The sequence below is a fragment of the Serinus canaria genome, chromosome 6, assembly GCF_022539315.1.
Source record: "Serinus canaria isolate serCan28SL12 chromosome 6, serCan2020, whole genome shotgun sequence".
In the NCBI taxonomy this organism is placed as follows: Eukaryota; Metazoa; Chordata; class Aves; order Passeriformes; family Fringillidae; genus Serinus; species Serinus canaria.
This window is the reverse complement of record NC_066320.1, coordinates 4133794-4153101: the sequence shown is the minus strand read 5'-3', so window position 1 is coordinate 4153101 and position 19308 is coordinate 4133794.

Sequence of the window (19308 nt, the reverse complement as noted above, 5' to 3'; positions counted from 1 at the left end):
CACTAAGCTGGAGGAGGAGATGCCTTTGTGCTTGGTGGACAATCCCTCTGAGGTCCTGCCTTGCTCCTGGCAGGTCAGAAATGAGCTTTGGCTTCCTCTGCAGCCATGGATTCGGTGGTGGGCTCTGGAGCCCAGCAGGACCCTGGAATTTGGAGTGAGGTTCATTGTCTTTAGCTCAAAAACGAGCTGGATGGATCCTTGGAAGTACCTACTGGGGTACTAGGGATGGGGTTTGGTCACCTCGTGTAGTTCCTGGAGGTGTGGAACATCTCCAGGTCCTGTTCCTCAGGAGATGTTCAGGTCCCCTGTGGCTGGAAGAGCAAATGAGGGGTGAAATGGATTCCTGAAGGATTTTTGGGGATGCTGGCGAGGTCAGGCAGTGCAGGGGGATCCTAGACCAGGCTTTTATCTGGAGCCAGCCCCGGCAAAGCAGCAAGTGGAAGAGCAGATGTGAGATCTTCCTCCTGCACCTCCTGCCTGCCCTTTTGAAGTGGGAGATTAATGACCAAATCAGATTGTTGACTTTACAGGGGCTGGAGCTGGGCTGATGTCAGAGAGGGACGCTCCAGGAGCAGGGGGACGCTCCTGGAGTCTGCCAAAAGCAGCTAATAAACAAAGATAAATGGAATGTACTTCCAGGTTATTAATGACTTCCCAGCGCGGTAATCCCCAGAAACAATAGGGAAATGTTTACCCAGCGGGTTATAGTTTGACTTGGGTTAATGCTGCTCAATTAACCCATGTGTGCTCCCAGCAGCATCCTGCAGGGACGCATCAAATGGGATGGATTGCCTCGGGAAGGGGGTGAGGAGAGCTCAGCGGTGACCTGGGCTCCCTCCAAAGGGTGGAGACACTGGGAAAAATAGTTGGGAGCACTCTGGGCACGGTGCTGCTCGGAGATGAAGCCTGTGTTTATCTGGCCCTGTTTGTCCAGGCTGCTCCTTCATCTTCAAAGCCCTCGGCAGCGTTATCCCATTAACGTCCGAGCGGGAAAGGCCAGCATGGCAGTGGGATGGGGACCTGCCTGGGGGGGACATCCACCCCAAATGTGCCAGCTCCCCCTGCCCAGGACAAGGAAAAAGCCCACCCCACTCAGGTGCTGCCTATGGGATAAGGATGCTGGACAACTGCTGTCTGGAAAGGAACTCCCTGGGAAAATTCAGAGGAACATAGCTGGCCTTGAGAAACCATTCCCAAGGGATAAAAGGGATTCTCCTCCAGGGGTTTGGCTGGAAATGGGAGCTGAGTGTCCACATGCGTGCTCACCCACACCCCCCAGGTGTTTTCTGCCCACTGCTGGTTTTAAACACAGGTTTTTTTCCCATCTGGAAAAAAAAAAAGACAACAAAAAAAGGTTTTTTCACCCGTAGCTTCCCAGTGGAAAAACAGCCAAAGCTTAAACAGAACCACCAAAGCTTAAACAGAACCACCAAGAAACTGAGGTTTGTTTTTCTATCGCTTTTCTGAACAATTTGAACAATGTAATTTCAGCCTGTGGTTCAGCTGAAAGCAATCCCAGGGCACAGAGCAGCTTTTCCACAGGGAATGGCTCTATAGGGAGGAATTTCCTAATTTTTTTTTTTTTCCTTCTCCTGCTTTCTTTCCAGAGCAAAATTGCTGGGAAGGAGCTCACAAACTTGGGTGCCAGGGAGGAGGGATGTGGGGGCTTCACTAGGAGGGAAAATAACATGGTTTTAAAAGGGAAAGAAGTAAAATTTATAGTAAAATTATAGTAAAATTCAATATTTGGTGTATCCACACAACCCCAGCATTTCTCCCAGCCTTGCCCGTCATCGAGTGCTGCTCTCAAGGAATTCTCCATCTGCTGCCAGCTGGAGGATGCAAAAATCAGCGTGAATCCCAACTGCCAGGAGCAGGGAATACCAAATTAAAACCCTGAGAATAATGAGATTTAATTAGAATAATACAGAATTTCATAATCATAGAATCACAGAGGACTTTACAGAATCACAGGATGAATTGGGCTGGAAGGGACCTCAAAACTCACCCCATTCCCACCCCATGCCATGGGCAGATAATCCCAATGCCCTCTTCTCCCCCTGGCAAGGACACCATGAAGGGCAGAGTCCCATTTTTTGTCTGGGACATCCTGGATGTCATTTTTTGGGGTCAAGTCCTTAAATCCCAGCTCCATGGGGAGCTGCTGAGTGGGGCTGTCGCTCACACCCCGCATCATCCTGAGTGCTGCTCGTGTCTGGAGGTCACACAGGGAAGGGGGATTTAGGGGCTGCTTTAGGGCTGATTTAGGGCTGATTTAGGGCTGATTTAGGGACTGATTTAGGACTGATTTAGGGGCTGGTTTAGGGGCTGATTTAGGGAGCTGCTTTAGGGGCTGCTTTAGGGGCTGATTTAGGGGCTGATTTAGGGGCTGGTTTAGGGGCTGGTTTAGGGGCTGATTTAGGGGCTGGTTTAGGGGCTGGTTTAGGGGCTGGTTTAGGGGCTGGTTTAGGGGCTGGTTTAGGGCTGATTTAGGGCTGCTTTAGGGCTGATTTAGGGACTGATTTAGGACTGATTTAAGGGTTAGTTTAGGGGCTGCTTTGGGGGTGATTTAGGGGTCTATTTGGATGTTGATTTAAAAGCTTATTTAGGGGACGATTTAGGGGCTGATTTAGAGGCTGATTTAGGGCCTAATTTAGGGCTTGATTTAAGGCTAATTTAGGGGCCAGATTTAAAGGGTTATTTAGGGGTTTATTTAGATGTTGATTTAGAAGCTGATTTAGGGCCTGATTTAGGGCTGATTTAGAAGCCGATTTAGGGACTGATTTAGATGTTGATTCAGATGTTGATTTATGGGTTGATTTAGGAGCTGATTTATGGCCTAATTTAGGGGCTGATTTAGAAGCTGATTTAGGGCCTGATTTAGGGGTTTGTTTAGATGTTGATTTAGGGGTTGATTTAAGGGTTTATTTAGATAAAGCTGATTTAGGGGCTGATTTAAGGCCTAATTTAGGGCCTGATTTAGGGCTTAATTTAGGGCTTGATTTAGGGGTGATTTAGAGGTTGATTTAAGGCCTGACTTAGGGAATGATTTAAAAACTGATTTAGGGCCTGGTTTAGGGGCTGCTTTAGGGGTTTATTTGGATGTTGATTTAGGAGCTGATTTAGGGCCTAATTTAGGGGCTGATTTAGAGGCTGATTTAGGCGCTAATTTAAATGTTGATTTCAGTGCTGATTTAGGGGCTGATTTAGACCCTGACTTAGGACCTGATTTAAGGGTTGATTTAGGGCCTCCATCTCTGGGCACTCTGAGCACACAAAGGCTCTCCAAGGAAGTTGAATCTCTCCTGTCAGTGCCTTTCCAGGATGAGGATTTGGGAAGGAGCTGCTGCTCCTGGGAGCTCAGGAATGGGCTGCTGCCTCTGGGCGGGGGTTAACCAAAGACAAGGCAAACCAATTTTAAAATAATTTAGAAATCAATATAGAAGCAATACTTTTTTTCAGAATCAGCATTTGAAACACTGGATCCATCACCTACAGCATCCATTCATTTTTAATTAAAGAGTCACTGCTCTCCAGTGATGTCTCTTCCAGTTGCTCATCAGCTGTGGGAGAAATGGATCTCAAGAGAAAGCCTGTCCATGTTTTTATCCCATGTTTTCCCCTGGAACATTTTTGCTTCTCATCTTCCCCTTGCATTTTTCCTGCCCATCTTCTCCCTTGCATTTTTTTTCTGCCCATTTTCACCTTGGAATTTTTCCTTCCCGCCTTCTTCTTTTTTTAGCCTTTCTTGGAATATTCACTGCCTGGAGTCTCATGGACTTTTAGATTAGCAAACTGCCTGGAGTCTTGTGTATTTCTGGAATTTAGTAAAAGCAAAATAAACACAACTGTCCCCACGAGTGTTTGATTTGGGAGCATTTTTTGCCTGGAGTGCAGTGCAACATTAACCCAAACAAACCTGTTACTTTTTCCTTTTTCTATTGGGAAAAAGGTTTCTAAATTGATTGGGTAATTTTTCAAAGATTTTGTCTGACTTTTTGTGCTTGCACTCATCTCATCTCTTCCACAGTGTGAGCTCAGCCACACCTCACATCAGTGTCTGCTCGTGTGACAGTGGCTGTGCTGATTTATGATATTAATCTTTATTTAAAAAAGGTTAAATTCTTCTTTTGCAGCCTTGTTTTTGTTAATTCTATCCCTTCTTGGTGGAAAGTGCCCATGCAGCTTATGGAAGAGAATGTGAAGCTCCCTCCTTTAGATGAACACACAGAGGGAAAGAAATTCCATTTCTGCCTTGATACCATCATAATGGCCATAATAAATGTAAACCTTTTTTTTAAATGTAATTTTAGAAAGCAGAAAGTGTGTTTGTTTCATGGCTGGGTTAGCCCCAGCAATGGGTGTAAAAACAAAGCTATATTTAGATTTCATGTTGATAAATATAGACCACCAGCATGTGTGTAAATGTTTTATTTTTCCCTTGGGAATGGAGGAAAGGGAAGGGGGGGGGGGGTGGAAACCCTAACAACTTCTCTGGCCCCAAAAATCAAGGAAAAATTCCACTTCAAAGTGCCTGAGTGGCTTGAGAGGGGAATCACAGCACAGTAGTTTCTCTTGCACTGGCTCATCACGGCGCTGGATGCAGTTGAAGGAAAACTTTGCATGAGCAGAGTCTCACCCGGCAAATCAAACTGGCTGAGCGCGAGGGAGCAGCTTTGAAGGGACCACCTACCACAAACATTATTCCAAAAGCTGGAATTCTTACCACGAGCATCCAGGGAGTCAATGATAAACAGATGAGGCAGCCAGCAGAAATTTCACAGAGTTGTAACTTTAACTTTCTGCATGTGTTGGAGAAATAAGTCCTTTAAAAGAGCAGTGGAGCTGTTTATTATTAACGTCATTTTATTCCTACTCACAGCACCCAGCACCGTCCTGACCCACTGCATGCTCCCCATTCCGGCTTCCTTTACTCAAATATAACTTTTATTTTTGCTGGTCACTGCCTGAATTACAGCCAGGAGAGTTCCTGTGTTATTTTTTCATCTTTTATTCTCTACGCAGAAATTTCCAGGTGCTTTTTGCTCTGGGAACAAACAAATTGCAGCAGCTGTGATGGGAATCTGGGCATTAAAAAGTCCTGGACTGGCTTTTCTCCCGGCCTTCCCCAAAGTTGTCCATCATTTTCTGACTCCTCCAGTTTTAGAAATTGGTGACAAACTTATAAATGAGACCAGCAGCTCAGGCAGCAGTTGAGTGAGGCTGAAGAGCAGAGCTCAGCTCATCCCCATGATCTGTTTGGGGTCAGATTGAAGCAGGAATCTGGAGCGTGACTTTGGAAATGCCAACGAGCTTCACATCCATCACTTCATCACATCAGGAGCCAGGCACAGAGGATACTTATGGGAAGAACAAAAAAAAAATTCCCCAAACTCAAACATATTTTGCTGGCTGTTGGGTCTCAGGAAAAATCCTGGAATGGTCAGGAAAGAAAAAGCACCACCTGAAATATGAGAGCACTGAATGTCTCAGGCCACATTACACAACAAAATATTAATAAATAAAGAAGTGGGCATCTTGTGGGGATTGAGGTTTTGGTGGTTGTGGTGGGACAGTTATACTCCTCTCCATAAATATTGGGAGCTTGGGACTGAGGGTTTAACATTGGGAGTTCTCCTTTGGGGATTTAATTTGTATTTCTGACAGCAGATCATGGATACTTCTGTACCTGAGGGAGCTTCCCACCTTCACTGTTCAATGTCAGGAAACCTGCATTTTGAGTTGGGAGTTTGATCAAATCCATGAGGTTCATTGTCCAAGGACATTTGAGGTGCCTGTGCCCTACTCTCCTCCTGTGGAATCTTCCTTAAAAAGCCTTTCCCCCCTGTCCCTAATTTGGAAAGTGCATGAACACCACAGATCCATGGGCATGCCTGGATACCCCAAACCCCATCTTGGAATGGCCACCCCTTCCCCCACCTCCATGTGTCCCAAACCAAAACAAGCCTGGATGGTGTCTCTCAAGGAAAATTACCTGTGTCAGGTAGTGGTGCAGCATGGGAGAAATTTGGGAGGAAAAAAAAAGGCCTAAATCCAGAGAATTTCATAGCTGAAACCCCAACCATCCTTGCCCAGAGCAGCTGTGGCTGCCCCTGGATCCCTGGCAGTGCCCAAGGCCAGGCTGGACAGGGCTTGGAGCAGCCTGGGATGGTGGGAGGTGTCCCTGCCCATGGCATGGGGATGGAATGGGATGGGCTTTAAGGTCCCTTCCCACCAAAACCACTCCCTGATTCTGGGATTCACTCTGGGAAGCCAAATCTCCTCCTTACACCTCCAAACTCACCTTGGAAAGCACAAGGAGCCAACACAGGGTGAGTTTTTGGGATGCTCCATGACCCATCCAGACAGGACTGAAATGTTTTGGGGTGGTGGCCAAGTCTTTCCCCACTGGGATCCCCAGTAACAGGGTTGGGACCCGGATACCTCAAATTTCATGATGGGATTCAGTTTGGGTGCCCATCCAAGCTTTAATGAAAGAATCCTGGGGGGAAATCTGTTCATCCATAACCTCTCATTTCCATGCATCCCTAAATATTCCATGTGCACCCTGCAGCACTGGGAACCCACTACCAGGGAGCTGATCCTGAAAAATGTCAAGCAATCCCCAGGAGCTTCAGGGCACTCTCAACCCCCAGAAATCCTGCCACAATTCCCAAAGAAACAGGGAAAGTTATTCCAAACCCCAACAGGGATCAACCCAAGCCAGCTCCCACCCTCTGTTATTTGCCTCCTGCTGTGCTAAACTCCAGATCCCAGTTTTCAGTAAATCTGGATTGAGAATGATTGGAGCAGGCTGCAGCTTGGCTGGCAAAGCTTGAGTAGGGGTTTTCCTGTTGTCCAGCCACTTTGTGGTTTGTCAGAGGAGTTAATGCAGCAGGATTTCAGCAGGAGGCACCTTTTGGGCTGGAAATTCTGCAGGAGAACAGGATGAGGATCCATGCTGCACCCTGCTGCTGCTGGGAGCTCCAGGAGAATGATGGATGGGCTCATGCTGGTGCCCAGGATTGGGATGAGGGCTTTCCAGTCCTTCCCTTGGGCATCCAATCCATATTAGATGGAGCCAAAGCTTTGTTTTCCAAGATTTCCTCCCCCAAATATGAATGTTTGTCAGCATTTCTGGGCATCAATCTCGGTCCTGTTGTGTGCGACAAAATAATTTGCATTTTCCCCCAATAAAAGCTATCAACTTTAATAAGGCTATCAACCTTGCTATAGCCTTGCAAATAAGACTGGAGACTTAAAAAAAAATTTAAAAATGCACTGTAGTCATACTCACAAAGAGCAATTTGAGATAATCAACTTTAAGACATCTGCACCATAGTGTACCAAAAAGCTGAAGAGCCAAGAAACACTTAAGAGTGCTTTGTAATTAAGAAATAGTTGGCTTCTAATTGTGATGGTGTGAGTTACAACAACTGTATTGTCTCACCCTTCACATGAGACTGAAAATAGAAAAAAAGTTTTTAAAACACCTCTCAGTCAGAAAAAAGTATAATCCAACAATGAGGAACTCATGGAGTCACTAAGTCTGGAAAAAAGCTCCAAGACCACCAATCCAAGCTCTGATCAACCACGCCCAGGGCCACTAAACCATCTACTCATTTCTGGAACACTTCCGAGGATAATGAATCCACTCTTCCCTGGGCAGCCCAGTTCCATTGTTTGACCTCTTTCCGTGGAGAAATTTTTCCTGAATGTTGGGCAGCGATGCAGGAATGGATTGGTGGAACAAGAGGGCATTTCTTTCCTGCAATTCCAGGAGCTGGAGAAAAAACAACAAGCCCAGGCATGCAAGACTGGGCAAGAAGAGGATTTCAGACTGGGCAAGAACAGGATTTCCCAAGGGAGGCTCCCGAGGTGTCGGCCCTGCTTCTTGATGATGCCACAGTCTCACCTTTTGGGACTCAAAGCATTCCTTGGCTGCTCATCAAGGTGGATTTAATGCAATCATCCTTTCACTTCTCTGCTTTAATTCAGTTTTCTGCTTGAAGAGCAGGGCAAACCCTATTTCACAAAAATAAAATAAAATGAAATAAAATAAAATGAAACAAAATGAAATAAAATAAAATAAAATAAAATAAAATAAAATAAAATAAAATAAAATAAAATAAAATAAAATAAAATAAAATAAAATAAAATAAAATAAAATAAAATAAAATATAAAATAAAATGCAAAAAAACCACAACTGTAAATTTTGGTGGCAGGTTTTTTTTTTTAAATGAATTGTGATGGAACACTTGATGCAGTAAATGAAGAGAGACTGAAAAAATGCACACCCTATGTTACTACAAATGGGGTTTTATTGGGTATAAATAAATTCTATTAATAAATAAAGTTGGGGCTGTTCAGCCTGGAGAAGAAAAGGCTGTGATGAGAGATCACAGCACCTTCCAGGGTCTGAAGGGGTGACAGGGAAGTTGGAGAGGGACAAATCATCAGGAGCTGGAGTGGCAGAACAAATGGGAATGGCTTCAGACTGACAGAGGGGAAATTTAGGTGGGATATTGGGAAGGAATTGTTCCCTGGCAGGATGGGCAGGCCCTGGCACAGGGTGCCCAGAGCAGCTGGGGCTGCCCCTGGATCCCTGGCAGTGCCCAGGGCCAGGTTGGACACTGGGGCTTGGAGCAGTCTGGGACAGTGGAGCAACCCAGGAAAGGAGGTTGGAATGAGCTTTAAGACCCCTTCCAACTCAAAACATTCCATGATTTTATCCTTGGCCATCTTCCTCCTCCTCACCCAGAGCTGCCAGAGGTGTGAGCTGTGCCTCACAGGAGGATTCTCTGTCCTCTTGGCTAAATTCATGCACAATTCCAAACCCTTCCCTTTCCTCTGCACCAGCCACAGGGCAAAGTTTCACTTTTGGTGCTCAAATATTGCCAAAACCCCGTGGCTGTCACTGTGGCAGAGCCTGGGGCAAGTGGATGTGGCTGGCAAGGAGTCAGACAGTTACAGGAGCCAATTCCACTGAAAAATTCAGGATTGAAGCCATCCAGGCCACGGTGGTTTCTGGGACGCTCCTGGCTGGAGGGAAACGAGGAAGGGCTGGCTGCAGGGACATGGCTTTGGGAAGAACATGCTGCAGTCTGTGTGGTCTCTTCCCCAGTGCAAGGGTGGAAAAGCTTTCCTAGACAACTCCAGAGGTGAGGAAATTGGGAAAAACACCTGGAATGTCCCTTCCAACAATGCATGGATTATACTGCATGGATTATACGCTTGCTGTTTTCACTTAAAAATATTGAGATATTTTTTCCCCCTAAATTGCCATGCTCTCCTCCAGTTAAGCCACAGTCACGTGTACAGAGCAAGCTTGGTGATCATGGGACTCCTGCAGGTGTTTTCTGAAGGTCTTGAGCTGGGAGGGAAAAGGTGGCTTGGAATTAAGGACAGGATTCCCACATTACCATACCCTAGTCCCATATCCTTGGAAAAAACCCGGTGGATGCAGCGAGAGGAAAAGGCTCCTGGGAACCCACTACCAGGGAGCTGATCCTGAAAAATGTCAAGCAATCCCCAGGAGCTGCAGGGCACACACAGCCCCCAGAAATTCTGCCACAATTCCCAAAGAAACAGGGAAAGTTATTCCAAACCCCAACAGGGATCAACCCAAGCCAGTTCCCACCTTGTGTTATTTGCCTCCTGCTGTGTTTAACTCCAGATCCCAGATCTCCTTCTTCTTCCAGACCTTCTTGCTACACAGCTCTGTAAATTTTCGTCCTTGAAATCCACCTTTCTATCCCAGCAAAGCCTTGGCAAAGCTTTGGCTGCCCAGTGCCAGAGCAGAGTTGGGCTGGGAGCGTGGAATGGCGAGTGGGCAGCGGCAGGGGGTCGGTGTTCTCCCAAAAACTGAGTCTCTGCTCCCACCCTCCTCCAGCTCCACAGCCAGCTTCAGGGGATGGGAGATCATTCCAGAGGCTGATGGATCATCTCCACGATGGTGAGGAGGCCACTGGGTGCTGCTGCTTCAGGCTGAGGCAGCAGGAACAGTTAAATGCACGTAAAAATCAAGGGAATGACAACAGGAAAGGAAAGGTGGGAGCTGGAAGGGAAATGGAGTTTGGACTGGAGCAGAGGGTGGAAATCAAGGAGTCCTTGGGATGCCTCTGACTGCTGCTACTGGAGCTCTGCACCATGAGTGGAATCAGGAGCCTAAAAAACGTCGTGGGGCCACCAAACTGGAGATGAGGAGAGGACATGGAGCTGAACCCACCTGTGAACGCCCCGAGGTGAGGCCTCAGCCCTGAGCTGAAGGCGAATGTCACACAGACACACAAGTTCCTCGACATGCAACACCCAGGCCTCTTTTTTTTGGGTCAAAAAATACTGCATTTGAGTGCCTGTTTTGCCAGACCTCGAATCCTTTCAGCACACCAGGGCTGGTTCCTCGTTGGGGGATAACCACAAGCCAATTAGAAGTTAAATTGTTGAGCACTCTGCATCTAATTGAAGTCTCTCCCTTCTGCCCACTATTTTTAGTGCCTGGCCCGAGCTGCAGCTCCACGTAGGGTATAATCATGTTTATTTAAGAGCCATGTGTACCTCAGTGAGAAAAATAAAATACAGCAGGCAGAGCTGTTTTTTTTACCAAATATACATGGGTGGGTGGTAGAGGTCAGGTCTAGACAGCTCTGTGTCTCTTGCTGTCCCCCTCTCCCATCAGGACACATCCTTTTCACCCCAAAACCATGCCTGAAATGTCTTCATGCATTTCCCCTGCTCTTTTATTGTCATTTATTGTCATCTTCTTCATCCTCTGCTACGCACAGAGCCGTGACAGGAGATTCTGGTTGTGCTGGAGCAAATAAAGGGATAACAGAAAATAAAAAAAAATGGAAAAGGCGCTGTGAGTCAGCCCTGAGGAGCTTCCCCTCTTCCCAGGGCAGTTTGGGGATGGGAAAGAGGGTTGGGAATGATAGCAAGAATCTAAGAAATTATTTCAAGGGCAACAACAAAGTCATCATGTTGGAGTTTCTGGGAGGCTTCCAGCAAGGGGAAGGAGATAAAATGGTTATTTGTCAGGAGTTTTCAATGTCTGGGCTCTAAACACTGGGATGAGACAACCTCAGAATGCTGAAAGTGAAGAAATTTTGGTCTGGGCTTGATGGGCCAAGAAGGGTGGAAGGCAAAAGAAGGGCAAGGAACAAAATTCTGTCAAAAATAGAAGAAAAGGACTTTTCCAACAGCTTTTCAAGAGGTCACTTGGTTCATTCAGCCTGGAGAAAAGGAGACTGAGGGGAGACCTTTTTGGGGTCTTCAACATCCTCCTGTGGGCAGCTCCAAGCTCTGCTCTCTGGGACAGGGACAGGACCCAGGGAATGGCTGGAGCTGGGCCAGGGGAGGTTTAGGGTGGATTTCAGGGAAAGTTCTAGGTTTTAGGTTCTTCCCCCAGAGGGTGCTGGCACTGCCCAGGCTCCCCAGGGAATGGGCACAGCCCCGAGGCTGCCAGAGCTCCAGGAGAGCTTGGACAGCACTCCAGGGGTGCCCAGGGTGGGATTGTTGGGGGGTCTGGGGACTGGATGATCCCTGTGTGTCCCTGCCATGGCTCTGTGACCGTACAAGGGTTGAGGGAGGTCATTGGGGCAGAGCAGGGAACGTCACAATCCCAGGGATGCGTGCCGGGATCCAGAGCAGAGAGGAGCAGATTCCAAAGGCGAAGCTCAGCCTGCAGGGTGAGGGAGGGAGAGCCCAAAGGCTCAGAGGTTGCAACAGAAGCTCTGGCTCTGACTAAACCCCACCCCAGCCATCCTAGTAAAGATAAGGAGGGAGATAAGGGGGCCAACTTGTGCCTTAAAAAGCTCTGTCTGTAGCACCAGTGCTCCCAGTGACCTCATCATCTTCTTTCCCCCAAACACCCCAAGGAAGTAAACAAAACCAAAGGACTCCCTGCTCTCCTTCTTCTTGGCAAAATCTGATTTTTCTTGCTCATCTCTGTTTTATCTCAACCTGGGGAACGGCTCGTGTGCACACCGAGTCACGCTGGGAAGAAAACTGTGGGGTTTTTATTTTTCCTCAGGAATTTTGCTTATACTCTGGTTTCCCACCCCAGAAGGGATTTGAGTTTGTGTGTCAGTGAGAAGCCAGAAATTTTATTTTAAAGATCCCCACACTGATTCATCCTATTTCAGCAGCCCTGCAAAACATAAAGGGAATACTAAACCAAACCCAGAGCCCTTCCTGAAATACAGACCTGGAAAGATCCACCTCAGAACTTCTCCTGAGTGGAGAAACACACGGTGCTTATCCTGTTACACAGGATTAGATGTGAAGTGCCCAGTGTTGGTTTCAAAGTGATTAAAACTGTAGTGACAAGGAGGAAATTAAAGCTGAAATACGTGCAAAAGGGATGGTCTGAGGCTCAACAGGATTTAAGGGATGAACTAAAAAAATTGAGGTTGAGTTACTCCCGGAAAATACATTTATCTTATCAAAGCCAGTGTGGGCTGCAGTCTTCTTCATTTTGATGACAGTGAAGGCTCTGAGTTAGGCTGGAAAAGGTGCTCAGGTCTAAGGGTTCGTGGCCACACTGAAAACTTTGAAAACTCTGAGCTTTGAGAGGCTCTTACTTTACTCATTTTTGATTTAATTGCACCCACAACTTAAGAGAGAGACAGACCTAAGGAAGGATCGAGATGCCCAGGTAAGGAGGGCCTGGTTTTCTCAGCCATTTCTGACACAAGGAGGTGAAATTCACCATCAGGAGCAGGACCCCATCTCCAGGGGGTACCAAAACCCTGCTGGGAGCTGGGGGATGCAGCAGGGCACGTCACCACCCCAGGCCACGTGAGCAGCACTCTGTGCTCCATCAGGGGCAGAACTTGGCCTTTTCCCAAGGCCAGGAAGTTCAGCAGTGCAGAGACGTGATCTGCAGGCAGCAAAAACGGGGAAAAACATCCCAGCCAGTACCTGGGGTTGCTCAACAGCACGAAATCCAGCGCCAGGCAGCTCCAGAGTTTGGGGTGGTCACCCCTCCTTGGCTGCCACGAGGGTCACAAACAGTGACCCCCAGGGTAGCACATTCCACATGGAAATCAGCTTTTAAGGAGCAGTGAAGCCTGGGAGAAGGTCAGCAGAGGGAACTGGTGTTCTTCAGTGCAGCTCAGCGCTCTTGGGGCATTTTAAAATCAAAATAAATACTCACAAACCCAACGGGATATAAACAAATCCATGGAGGGGGCAGTAGGATAATAGGAACCCTGCTAGAATTCCTTCCCTGGATCCATGGAATTGTCCAAGGCCAGGCTGGATGGAGCAATCTGGGACAGTGGAAGTTGTCCCTGCCCATGGCAGGGGTGGCACTGGGTGGGCTTTGAGGCCCCTCCAACCCAAACCATTCCATGGTGGTTCCTTGCTCCAAGTTGTCAAAATCCCAGCAAAACTGGACCCAGAACAACCTTGATGGATTTTTAAAGGGATCCAAACAGGTCAGCTGGAAGCCTCTTTACCCAATGGAATGCTTTGGCCAACAATTGAATGGTTTTTGTTGATTTTTTTTTTTTTTTTTTAACAACATGATCTCTAAACCAAAATTATTACAAGAGAAAATTTTAAATGCATGGGACATTAATTGAAAAAAGGGATTTCCCTCCCTGTTGCTCACTCTGGCTGATTTTGGTTTCAAACCAAAACCAGGGAATTGCTGAATGGGTTTTTCCAGGAACCCATCCCACCACTCCATGCCAGTGTCTTCTCTTATTGTGGTGGGACCCCTGCAGCCCCTGCCAGCTTCCAGTGGCGTGGAGCTGGTGCTGTCCCCAGCTCCTGAGTCCCTGGGACAGTTGGGTACAAAGCTTCCCTTTGGCATTCCTGCTGCTTCCTGGTGGCCAGCTCCTGCCAGTGGGCACTGCCAGCCTTCTGATGGAATGAACATTTGCTTGGGCAAAGGATCCAGCTCTGGAATGGTGTTACCTGGGAGGAGAGGAGATCACTGGCACGGGGACAGGTTTCATGGTGTCCCAAGTCCCCATCTGCCTCGGCAAGGAGGAGCTGGAAGATAACACAGGGGGACAAAACACTTCAATATTGCCCATAATAGTGCCTGGCCTTGGCAGGGGAATTCCATCTTGCACAAATAAACCTCCTCTGAAATCCCCCCAAGGGCTCTGGGACAGTGCTGGGGTTGAGCAGGAGCCCTGAGGCAACAAAAGTGTTGGGGACAGAGAGGCTGGAAAAAAAATCAGGTTGGAAAAGACTTCCAGGATCATGGAGTCCCAGCTGAGCCTGATCCCCACCTTGTCCCCTGCCCAGAGCACTGAGTGCCCCCTCCAGCCCTTCCTTGGACACCTCCATGGATGGGCGCTCCACCACATCCCTTCCAGGGACTGACCACCCTGTCCAGGAAGGAATTCTTCCTGCACAAAAACTGGAACATCCCCCAAACCCTGACAGGTCAAAAAGCTGCTTCCTGCAGCAAGGATCTGTGGCTGAAGCTGAAAACTCCAAGTCCATGATCTCCCTGTGGATGGGGTGGAACAAAGCCCTGGCAGGAACAGCTCCAGGCTCTTCCCTCACCTCCTCCCCGAGGGCTGTGGTGTGCATGGAGCAGGGCTCCAAATAGGGGCAAGAGCTGGGCTGGCACTGCCGTGGCCATCCCTCATCCCTGCCGGGCTCCTGCATTCCTGGCACGGTCATTTATGGGCAGGCAGCGCTGCTGGCACGGCCCCAAACCTGCTCTGGGGGAGGGCTGGGATGGCCCAGCCACCCTGAGAGGGACGGGGGGCTCAGCCTGGTGGGGGGGGGTGGCTTGGGGCCACCCCACACGTGTACGGACCTGCTCACACACCTGGGGGTGCCACACACCTGCAAGGACCTGCTCACACACCTGGGAGTGCCACACACCTGCACGGACCTGCTCACACACCTGGGGTGCCACGCACCTGCACGGACCTGCTCACACACCTGGGGGACACCCCAAACCACCAGGGACATCCTCACACAGCTTGGGGTGTCCCAAACCACCAGGAACATCCTCACAAAGTTTGGGGTTACCCCAAGACATCAGGGACACTCTCACACACACCTGGGGGACACCCCAAACCACCAGGGACCTGCTCACAAACTTTGGGGCCACCCCAAATCAGCAGAGACATCCTCGCACACCTTGGGGTGCCCCAAACAACCAGGGACCTCCTCACACACACCTGGTGGCCACCCCAAAGAAACAAGGAACAAACCTTGGGGTGCCCCAAACCAGCAAGGACCTGCACACACAGCTTGGGGTGCCCCAAACCACCAGGGACAGCCTCACATACCTTTGGGGCCACCCCAAACCTGCACAGAGCTCCTCACACACTTCAGGGCCACCCTGAAACTGCAAAGAACTTCTCACACACCTTTGGGGCCACCCCGAACTTTGAAACCATCCCCATTCAATAGAGAGGTGTTAAAATAAATGAAACTCAAATCATTGTGGTTTGGATTTATTGCTCTTTGTATGAATCCAGGCGTTCAGAAATAGAAGGGTGAGGTCTGAGATTTCCAGGATGGTCCAACTTCTCCCCAAATTGGGAAGCTGGCATTTTCAGGGGTCACCTGGGCTGGTGATGAAGCTACAACCTCCCCAGTTTCCAATAAATTAATGGAAAACAGAGAATTAAAGGAAGATCAAAGCTGTGCAGAAATACTTTAATTTGTGGCTCTCAGGATTAATTAAAAAATAAAATAGAGAAAGGGAAACAATCATGGACTGTGTCCTCCAACACTTTGCCCTTCTGCTCATGCCATGAAAATCCATACCCAAGGATGGAGAAAAACCTTAAAAACCATCTAGTTCTTTAATGATTTGTACTGGAATTGGTGTATTTTAAACCCAATTCCATAATCCCCAGAAACATTAAACCAGGAACAATAAAATCAAATATTTCACTTTTGAAATTCTTATCAAATATTTTTATTAAAATATTTGTATCAAATATTTGGTATCAGTTATTGATATCAAATACCAAAGACAAGAACCCAACCTGCCACAGGAAGATGGACCTGAGAGATCACCTCATCTCAACCCCTGCCGTGGACAGGAACACTTCCAACCAGAAAAATCCCTTTTCCCTCTCAAAATCAGCATCTTCGACCAATGATGGGTTTCAGAGGAGGGTTTAGTTTAAAATTACGTATAAATAAATAAAATACATAGAAATAGTATTAAAAATACAGATAAAATAATAAAATTATAGATAAATAAAAAAGGACCGGCACTTCCCTGTGGGTCTGACAGCAGCCCTGGACCACCTTCTCAACAAGGCCTTAAGGAGCCAGCATCCAGGAAAAACTTAATTAATAATTAAATAAACCCTCCCCCAGCTCCAGACACTTCCAGAATGATCCTTCCCAGTGCCCACAACCAGCATTTAGAGATTTTCTTGCCAGCAATCCCTCCCCCAAATTTCTGCCTTCCATGAATTCCCCTTGTCCCCAAGTGACTCCAGCCAGGAGATTTATTTGTGGCCCCCAGCTGCCCAACCTGGGTTTGTTCTGAACTGGGCACTCCAGCTCCTCCTTGCATTGGGAAGGACAAAAATAACCCTCAGACACATCCTGAGCATTGTTTACAGCCTCCCAGACCTGTCCTGCCCTCCCTTTGGCACCTGGGAGCTGCCACATTTCCCTAGGAACATGCTCCCACCTCCTCATCCCGTGTTTGCCACTGTTCTGTGCTTCTGGAGTTGCAATATTTTCTGAGTTGCAATATTTTCTGAGTTGCCTGCCTGGATTTTGGTTGGATTGGATGCTCTCAGAGGTTTTTCCAGCCTTAACGACTCCATGGTTATTTTCTTTCCCCCCAGATTTATCTATCCTGACTCTCTGTCACCTGTGGATTTAATGTTAGAAAGCAAAATAAAAGGTGATCAAAGCTGCAAAGACCAAATGCCACCCTTGTAGGATGCATCATTCCCTCCTTCCACCACAGCAATAACACTTTGTTCCCAATTATGGAAAAAATTTTATGGCTTGCTCCCAATTATGAAAAAAAAAATTTAAAAAAAAAAAAAAAAAAAAAGGAGAATGCTTTTGGGGTTTTGCAGCAGCTTCACCCCTTTCCTTGTGCCATCCTCAAACCCCTCCTGGAGTGGCACAGCGCCCCTTCCTCACGGAAAACCTCACAACATCCGTCCATCATCCACCCATCATCCATCCATCCATCCAAGATTCCATCCATCAATCATCCATCCATGATTCCATCCATCATCCATTCCTCCATCATCCATTCCTCCATCATCCACCTATGATTCCATCCATCCATCCATCCATCCATCCATCCATCCATCCATCCATCCATCCATCCATCCATCCATCCATCCATCCACCCCTCCACCCATGATTCCATCCATCCACCCATGATTCCATCCATCCATCCATCCATCCATCCATCCATCCATCCATCCATCCATCCATCCATCCATCCATCCATCCATCCATCCATCCATCCATCCATCCCACAACCGCTTCCCTCTCCTCACCCCTCGCCTGGGATTTGGGGGAAATCCCTCCCGGAGCTTACAGCTCCCCGGCAGCCGAGCCAAGCCTTTCATCAGGCCGTGCCCATTTAAATGCTGATGATCCTAATTCTCCCAAAAATCACCTGCTAATGGGTCCCCTCCCTCCGCCGCGGCTGGATTAGGAGCTCTGCCCAGAAGTGCCCTCCTAAATATCCCGGTTATCCTCACCCCCTCTTAAGGTGTTAATTAGGGACACAAGTCAGGCGCTGAGGGAGGGGAAACAAAGCTGCTTGAGAGAGGGGGGGAAAAAAAGAAGGGAAATAAAAAAGGAATAAACATCCCTTTGGATTAGCGGGGATGCGTTTGAAGGATCGCAGGGCATGGGGATCCCACACCTGGACCACCTGGATGCTCCGCTTCCCCTCCCGAGGGAGATCAAGGTTTGCCCGGCCGAGCCCGCAGTTGAAAGGCTCGGGACAAAGAGCAGCTCCAGCAGGTGGGTGAGCTCCCCCAACCCAGAAAAAGGCGGCCCCAAATAAAGGGGAAAACAAACCCCAAAGCCACCCCAAAGCTTTGCGTGTTGCCTTACAGCCACAAAGGTTTCCACCTGCTGCCCGCGTTTCATCTTCCCGAGCCGAAAGGGGCAGGACTCTGCTCTGAGTCGGGAAAGGTGAGGATAAAAACGACAGGGATTTTTCCCTTTTAATGCCTGCGGGTAGGTTTAAGGGGTTTTGTAACCCTTTCTTGCGCCGTGTGAGGTTTTGTTCCTCACACGAGCGTTTTTAGGGGCGTTTGGTTTTAAATGCCGCCCGAAGATCAGTGGGAGGGAGGAGGGTGTGAGCATCGGCTCTAAACAATTATTAAAAAGTAAAAAGGGAGTTTCAGGCTCCTGAAAGAACTTGGGAAGAAAATGAGAAGGAAATGGGATTTGCTTCCCTGAAATCTCCCCAAATGACAGCAATCATTGTCCCAGCCTCCCTCCTTGCAAGTTTAATTCCCTTGTGCCAGACTGTCCCCCAGCGCAGCAGAGAGGGGATTCCTGATGATCCACCTCCTCAGAATCTGCATCCACAGTGCAGGAAAATCAGTTCAGGAAAACCTTGGAGGGATCCAATTTCCCCTTCAAACCATCCTTGTTTATGCAGCCACTGGAGTCCTGGGATGCTGCTTTAGGATTTTTAGCTGAGAGGTGCAGAGGAAGAGTCCAGAAAGGGCTGAAAGACCCCAGAGCCTCTGCTGGCACCTAAAGGGGCTCCAGGAGAGCTGGAGAGGGATTTTGGAGTGACAACACGAGTGGGAATGGCTTCAAACTGACAGCAGGCAGGGCTGGATGGGATATTGGGAATTAGGAATTGTTCCCTGGCAGGGTGGGCAAGCACAGGGTGCCCAGAGCAGCTGTGGCTGCCCCTGGATCTCTGGCAGTGCCCAAGACCAGGCTGGAGCACCCTAGGACAGTGGAAGGTGTCCCTGTCCAGAAGAAGACATTGTAATAGTGCCTTGCCTCGACTGAGGAAAATCATCTTGCATGAGTAAACCTCCTCTAAAATTCCCACAAATGCTCTGGGACAGTGCTGGGGTGGAGCAGAGCCCTGAGGGAATGAAAGTGTTGGTCCCACCGAGCCGGGGGACAGAGAGGTCGGGCTCAGCCAGCATCACTAAGCTGCTTTACGGATTTCTGTGATTCTAAATATTAATACTGAACTTCACAGAGCTCTGCTGAAGCTCTTCCAGCCCTAAAAGCAGGAGCAGTTAGTACACCAGAGGTGCCAAAGCTCTCCATCCACCAAAACCTGCTGCTTTTATGGACTCTCCTCTTGCTTGGGGAAAAGGGGGCTTTCCTATGTTTTTGGTGGGAAA